Source organism: Helianthus annuus, chromosome 16 (assembly GCF_002127325.2).
Source record: "Helianthus annuus cultivar XRQ/B chromosome 16, HanXRQr2.0-SUNRISE, whole genome shotgun sequence".
In the NCBI taxonomy this organism is placed as follows: Eukaryota; Viridiplantae; Streptophyta; class Magnoliopsida; order Asterales; family Asteraceae; genus Helianthus; species Helianthus annuus.
The window spans coordinates 13,324,056-13,332,126 of NC_035448.2; positions in this window are offsets into that span (position 1 = coordinate 13,324,056).

The window sequence follows — 8,071 nt, forward strand, 5'->3', positions numbered from 1 at the left end:
TGATGATACGTGCAAAATGCAACATATAAATTATATCAAATATGGCATAAAACTAACCCTTTTTTAGTACTAATGTTGGAAAAAGCGTGTTTTTGTCTTCCTTTTGTATTTTCAGGATTAAATGAGCTCAGATTAACAAAAGGAGCAAAAACACAGCAAAATCTAACATAAATACAAGAAAAGGGACAAAAGTGGATTGCCCGACCCCTCGACAGCATCCTCCCAAGCAAAACAAAGAAGACAGAAGACTGAACATGCCCCGTGCTCAGCGAGCACGGGGCCGTGCCCAAGAAGCAGCAGAAAAGACAAACTAATAAAAACTTCTATTGCCCACCACGGGGCCGTGCCCAGCGGACACGGGGGCGTGATCAGAGTAATGCAAGCGCATTTATTGTAATTGCGAATTACAATTAATGAAGAGAGAGTGTCATACGGCCATGGGGCCGTGCCCAGCGGCCACGGGGCCGTGCCCAGGCTTCTGTTCAGCCTATAAATAGGAGTGCTTGGAGCCATTTCAACTCATCCCTTGGCACACCACCTCTCTCACACTTCACCCACCACCCACCACCACCATAACACCATCATCCACCACCATCATCCATTGTCCATCATAGAGTGTGTGAGTCGTCTCGGGATCCAAGATTGATCGTAAGAGTTCTTGACAATCAAAGACCATGTTTGCCTAAGGTGGTGTTTGTTTTTTCAGAGGTATAACATCTGCAGTCTGCGGACCACATCTGCGGACGTCTGTAGCAAAAGAGGTGGACCAAACCTCTGCAGTCTGCAGGAAGAAGACTGTTTGTTTTTTAACTTCTGCAAAATACCACCTAAAATTTAATACCTAAGTTGATCTTTTTACTTAAAACCAAACAGTTCTCATCAAAGTTGACTGTAAATATAAGCTCATTTGACTGATCAACATACAACAAAACATATATAGCATCATACAGTGGATCATAAACCCCATCTCCCAAAATTCAGATGCTTTAACTACCAAATTAGCAAAAAAAAATCAACATATTAAATCAAAAGTCAAAACGGTCAAACCCCCAATTTCATACCCTTAAATGTCAACCGTTTCTGCTGACGGAAATTCTTGAAAAAAAGACCAACCATGTTTCTTTGTTTAGAGGAGGATAAATCTTGTGCTTTGCTTTTGAAACAATCAAAGAAACTAAAAGATAATTGTCAGATAGATTGTATGGAGGTGAAGATGTACAGACAGTAGTTTTTCTTGGCAGGGGGTGTTTGTTTTTTGCTCGGTGACCTGATCGGAAGCCGGTGACCTCTTAGCAGCCGGTGACCTGATCGACTTCTGCTGTTTCGCTTTCGCCAGAGTCATCTTCTTTGTCTTCTTCATCGGAGTCGCTTTCACAGCTTTAACAACCTTCTTCGCCGGAGTAGACATCTTACGACCGCCGGTGGTGGTGGCGGTAGCTCTTGCTGTCGTGGTGGACTTCTTACCGGCCGCTGGTGATTTTGATTTCTGCTGTGGTGAAGAGAAGATGTCTTGGGTTTTGTTTTTTGATGTGTTTTGAAAGAAGAGGTCTAGAAGAGGCTTGAAGATGTGAGGCCATGTCTGTGCCAAGAAGAGGTTTAGGAGAGGTTTTTTAATGAAATCACTTCCAAAAAACAAACACGCTGCAGACTTAAACGTCTGCGCGTGGTTTGCGTGGGGCAGACATAAGAGGTTTGGAAGTGCTTTTCACAAAAAACAAACACCCCCTAAGTCTCTTACATCACTTGGTGAAGACAAGTGTCTAGTGTAATACTTTTTATTTTTAATATTTTGCACTTTTTATTTGGTTTTGTATTAATGACTTTAATAGCTAGTTTCTTATGTTGAAGGTGATTCTTCCTTATCGTTTGTCCGTGGTGTCTTGACATTATTTTACTGTCTATATAAAATAAAAGATTTTCACCATTCATATCTCCACGGTCTATATGGAGGTATGTTGGCTACCTGGTCGGGGGTTAAGGGAACGGTTTGGTAAGAGTCTTGCCCTTGTTCAGCGTTTTGAGGTCCTGCAAGGGACCTGGGTCAAATTTAGTAGGATCTCCTTCAATACCCAAATGTATTGGATGGCGGGGATCCAAACTCTTTGACCCCCCTCATAAGTTAAACTACTATTAATACTATAACCTGGCTATTTAGGACTGTATCCCTGCTGACTCAGACTACGTAGTCGAGGGTAACGTCACCTTCAAAAGAGGGGCCTACCATAATTTGCATTAATAACTTAATTAATTATCTTTCAATAATCCGACCCTTTAGGATTGTATCCTTGCTGACTCAAACTACTGGGTTGAGGGTAACGTCACCTTCAAAAGAGGGGCCTACTACAATAACTAAGATAATATCTTAAACAAGTGCAAAAGTGCGAAAATAATCAAAGGTTACACTATACACGAGTCGGATCCAAGTGATTCATCTTGTCTATCTATTTTTATTTTTATTTTTCAGCATTTAGTTAGTTTTATTTTCTTAGTTTTAAAAATCTTTTCTAACATTTTGATTTGATTAGACGTTGAGGATAAATCGGTACTAAAAGCTCTTGTGTCCTTGGACGAACTCGGTATCTTACCAACACTATACTACGTCCACGATGGGTGCACTTGCCCATATGTGTGTTTAGTGTTAGTAAATATCGTGTTTTATAAATTTAAAACTTGGCTAAAAAGTGTAAAAAAGGCTTAAAAAATACATCTAAAACATATACACACTTGCACGCATCAAATTTTTGGCGCCGTTGCCGGGGACACAAGGATTTTAAGAAAGTTAGGAATCAACGGCCTAATCATTTTTTTATTTTATTTTCTTTTTATTGTTTTAGGATTTTCTTAGTTTTTCAGCCTCTGCAGAGCTCAGCACGGGCCGTGCCCGCTGAACACGCCCCATTCCCAATCTTTGGAACTGGCAATCCTGTTTTAAGTCAGACAGTAAGCTGAACACGGGGCCGTGTCCATTCAACACGCCCCCGTGACCAAGATTCAGTTGCTGAAAACAGAGCCGTAAGATCCCGACGGTTGGTAAATTCTGACACAAACATGAGTGATGATGATTTTTTTTTTTTTACTTTCGGCACTCTTATGGTACATGGTGTCAATTATGTGGAGGCGGACATAAAGAGTTAGAATGTTATTTTCTAAACTATAAGCCCCACTATATAGACCCATCGTTTCCCTGTATCCTTAAGAGGGGCGAAAGTAAAAATAATCCTTATCTCTCCCTCGAAAGCGCCCAACCAGATATTTTAGGAGAAATGCTTCTTGATGAACTATTTCAACTAGAAGATCTGATTCTTAATTGGTTAAAAGAACTTAGGATGGATTTTCTAAATTCATCTCAAGACAATAACCAAGAAGAAGTGTTGGGATCACATTCAAACAACCTCGTTGTTCCCGATAATACCTTCGACTCTAGCAAAGACATGGACGATAGTCGTCCCTGTGTCGATTGTGCCGTGAAGGACTCTCCATCGACTTCGTTCGGTGCATACATAGACCTGAGCGATTCGGCATATACCTTCTTTAACGAGAGCCCGGAAAAGGGTTGGACTTGTCCACCTAAAATAAACATAGGAATTACCCTCACCGACAACCTCTTGCGTTCTCGTCTTAGTCTAGAGCAATTAAAGTATCTTAGGCACTTTGGGGTTGTTTCATCCAGTAAGGAACCACCCGATCCGGATAAGTTCCTTAGAAATAGACAAACTTCATAAACAGCCCTTCGACACGGGGCCGTGTCCAGCCAACACGCCCCCGTGTCCACCAAAATATTCCCTTCTGACTTTTACGTTAGAATACGGACAAACTGTGTCAGGATCCTACCTGCACACGGGGCCGTGTCCAGCCGACACGGGGCCGTGTCCAGCACGCTGTCGTTTTCTATAAATGCAGCCAAGAATTCTGCACATTTGGACCATCTAAGGACAGAGATTTGAAGGAATCTTCTCTCAACTATCCTAGGTATGTTCTAAAAGAAGGTTCCAACAAACCATCTTGTCCTTTTCTCTTTTATCCATTTCCTTCTTCTTCATCTTTCTCCAAAAACCTCCATTAAAGTTTGAAATTTCAAGCTTTGAGGAAAGGATTATTGAGTTTTATTCAAAGAATCTTGTTAAAAGTAAGTTGTATAACATGGTTTTAAGTTAATAATGTTCAAAAAGGCCTCACAAGTTCATAAAATAACTTAGAACTTCAAGATTCTTTGTTTCAAAACCCTGCAGAAAGATGAACACGGGCCCGTGCTCATTGAGCACGGGGCCGTGTCCAGACCACTGTTTCAGCAAAATAAGCTATTTTCAGTTTGTTTTCGTAGAATGTCGAGTGAAAACAGCGAGACATCTTCCGTGCATTCATCAAACAGTCGAAGAGGGAAAAGGCCTTCCATTGAGGCTACACTTGTACACTATGTCATAGCATTAAGGGAGGCTCTCGATGAAATGACTTCAGTAGAGGAGGTCCTAATTGACCGTATCAACTATCTTACGGTATAGCTGGAGAATAGCTTTCAAGAAATTAACCTCTTGCACCAGAGGTTAAATATTCTTGTAACACCTCCGATGGAACCCGTCCTCCCTCAAGAGGATTGGAACCTAGCGCTTGAAGTTAACAACACTACCGGGTGGGACGACATTCCGGCGGAACCTCCCCCTGAGCATCTACAAGAAATCCCGGTGGAAGTCGCAACTCCTCCCAAGGGAGATAGAGGAGTGGCTGGCCGACATATGAGGAGACCATGCCCGAAAGAAGGAGTTCTATAAAGCCACAACCAACCAAGACTATTAGCTTCTTGGAAATTTTGCTAATTAAAATAACTTGTAGGCTAGAACTCATGGCTTATGCTTCTTGTGTTTTCTTATCTAACTTAGTAATATTTAGGACTATGTAATTCTCTCTATGAATGAATGGATGGTTTTAAGGTTTGAATCGTGTTATAAGAAATAAAACACACTCTGGATGGTGAAGGATAACAAGGGAGACGAGAAACATGGCCCATGCACGAAAACAGGGCCATTCGACAACAATTTCTTCATTACAGTAAGCTCAGCACGGGCCGTGTCCAGCCAACACGGCCCCGCGCTGAACATCCTGCTGAAAATTGCCCAGTTCAGGTAACTGGACACGGGCCGTGTTCACTGAACACGCCCCCGTGTCCAGGCTTCTGTTTCTTTTCTTTAATTTTTGTTACTGGCACTTGAACACGGGGCCGTGCCCGGTCACCACGGGGCCGTGTCCAGACTGCCAGTAACATAAAATTATGCTCTTAACACCATTTTACACATTCAATCATCCTAAAAACTTATTTTTGGGACACATTGAGGACAATGTGTAATTTAAGTGTGGGGGATGCTAAAACCTTGAATTTTGCAAGTCCTAATAACAAGCCTTACACAAAACTCTATTTGGAATCGCTAATCACCCCAAATTATTTCCAAAAATTTGCATTTTTTTTACTTGTCTAAGTTTAAGTTGGGAATTCTAATTCCAACAAGGTTATATTTTTACAAATTTACAACCGATAGCGTCGTGATAAAAAGAACCAACATAAGAAAATTATGAAACGACATGCCAAGCTTAGTTAAAATTTGATTATATATACTTGATCACGTAAAAACCCATTCCCACAAAAGTGAGTTTTGAGCCTTTATAGAGCATACAAATACATATCTTTATACTAAATGCTCATTTTTCGTTTCTTGTGTGAATAGCCGCTTGGTTCTTACGACTCTAGAACTTGCCACAATAATTCATTTCCGGTCCTTACCAACTTAAACCCAAGTAAGTAAATGATGGAGGCATTAGGACTAACCCTTTTTCTTTCAGCACCATTATTTTCACTTTCCTTTTCACCTACCCAAAAATTCCCCCTAGTTAACCCCTTTGAGCCTAAACCTTTTCATTTCTTAACCCAAAATCCTTTTACCCACCAAAACCCCTTTTTCATTTTTTACCCCTTATTTTAGTAACAAAGCTTGGTTTTCGTGTGACTCTTGAAAAAAAAATGATGAATGATGATGAAGTTGGAAATAAACAAACAAAGCTCCTCAAACAAAAGCTTGTTTGAATAAATACTTCATTGAAAATAAAAAGTCACAAAAACAAAATGTTTTACGAAAACCAACGCTTTTTACGCCTTTCGCCCTTTTCAACTAACCACTAACCCAACCACCCACCTTTAGCCCAAGCCTAACCCTTCACCCAAAAAGTCCTCTTGATATTTACAAAGGTATAAAGTTAAAAAGGAGGAGGATTGATTGCTTGGCAAGCTTATGGTAGAAATAAGTTCCACGCCGCTCTCGAGTGATTCACTAAAAATACACATTCGGCCGAGTGTGAGTGATTTCCCGCGTGAGGTACGTGAACTTGTATATAAATGGAATTTTAAAAAGGTATGTTATGCCTTAATAAATAATTTATCTTACGAAATGTTTTTAATAAATCATGACGAATAGGATTGTAAATAAATAAAAATAAAACCTAAACGATCTTGGAAAATCCCGACACTCTATGACAAGCCCAAAAACCTTCTCTTCTACCCATTCCATTTGGGAGTGAATAAAGCCACAATATAAAGAGTTTTTCTTGAGGACAAGCAAAGATTCAAGTGTGGGGGTATTTGATACGAGCAAAATGCAACATATAAATTATATCAAATATGGCATAAAACTAACCCTTTTTTAGTATTAATCTTGGAAAAAGTGTGTTTTTGTCTTCCTTTTGTATTTTCAGGATTAAATGAGCTCAAATTAACAAAAGGAGCAAAAAGACAGCAAAATCTAACATAAATACAGGAAAAGGGACAAAAGTGGATTGCCCGACCCCTCGACAGCATCCTCCCAAGCAAAACAAAGAAGACAGAAGACTGAACACGCCCCGTGCTCAGCGACCACGGGGCCGTGCCCAAGAAGCAGCATAAAAGACGAACTAATAGAAGCTTCTATTGCCCACCACGGGGCCGTGCCCAGCGGACACGGGGGGCGTGGTCAGAGTACTGAAGGCGCATTTATTGTAATTGCGAATTACAATTAATGAAGAGAGAGAGTGTCAGACGGCCATGGGACCGTGCCCAGGCTTCTGTTCAGCCTATAAATATGAGTGCTTGGAGCCATTTCAACTCATCCCTTGGCACACCACCTCTCTCACACTTCACCCACCACCCACCACCACCATAACACCATCATCCACCACCATCATCCATTGTCCATCATAGAGTGTGTGAGTCGTCTCGGGATCCAAGATTGATCGTAAGAGTTCTTGACAATCAAAGGCCATGTTTGCCTAAGTCTCTTACATCACTTGGTGAAGACAAGTGTCTAGTGTAATACTTTTTATTTTTAATCTTTTGCACTTTTTATTTGGTTTTGTAGTAATGACTTTAATAACTAGTTTCTTATGTTGAAGGTGATTCTTCCTTATCGTTTGTCCGTGGTGTCTTGACATTATTTTACTGTCTATATAAAATAAAAGATTTTCACCATTCATATCTCCACGGTCTATATGAAGGTATGTTGGCTACCTGGTCGGGGGTTAAGGGAACGGTTTGGTAAGAGTCTTGCCCTTGTTCAGCGTTTAGAGGTCCTGCAAGGGACCTGGGTCAAATTTAGTAGGATCTCCATCAATACCCAAAGGTATTGGATGGCGGGGATCCAAACTCTTTGACCCCCTCATAAGTTAAACTACTATTAATACTATAACCCGGCTATTTAGGACTGTATCCCTGCTGACTCAGACTACTTAGTCGAGGGTAACGTCACCTTCAAAAGAGGGGCCTACCATAATTTGCATTAATAACTTAATTAATTATCTTTCAATAATCCGACCTTTAGGATTGTATCCTTGCTGACTCAAACTACTGGGTTGAGGGTAACGTCACCTTCAAAAGAGGGGCCTACTACAATAACTAAGATAATCTCTTAAACAAGTGCAAAAGTGCGAAAATAATCAAAGGTTACACTATACACGAGTCGGATCCAAGTGATTCATCTTGTCTATCTGTTTTTATTTTTATTTTTATTTTTCAGCATTTAGTTAGTTTTATTTTCTTAGTTTTAAAAATCTTTTCTAA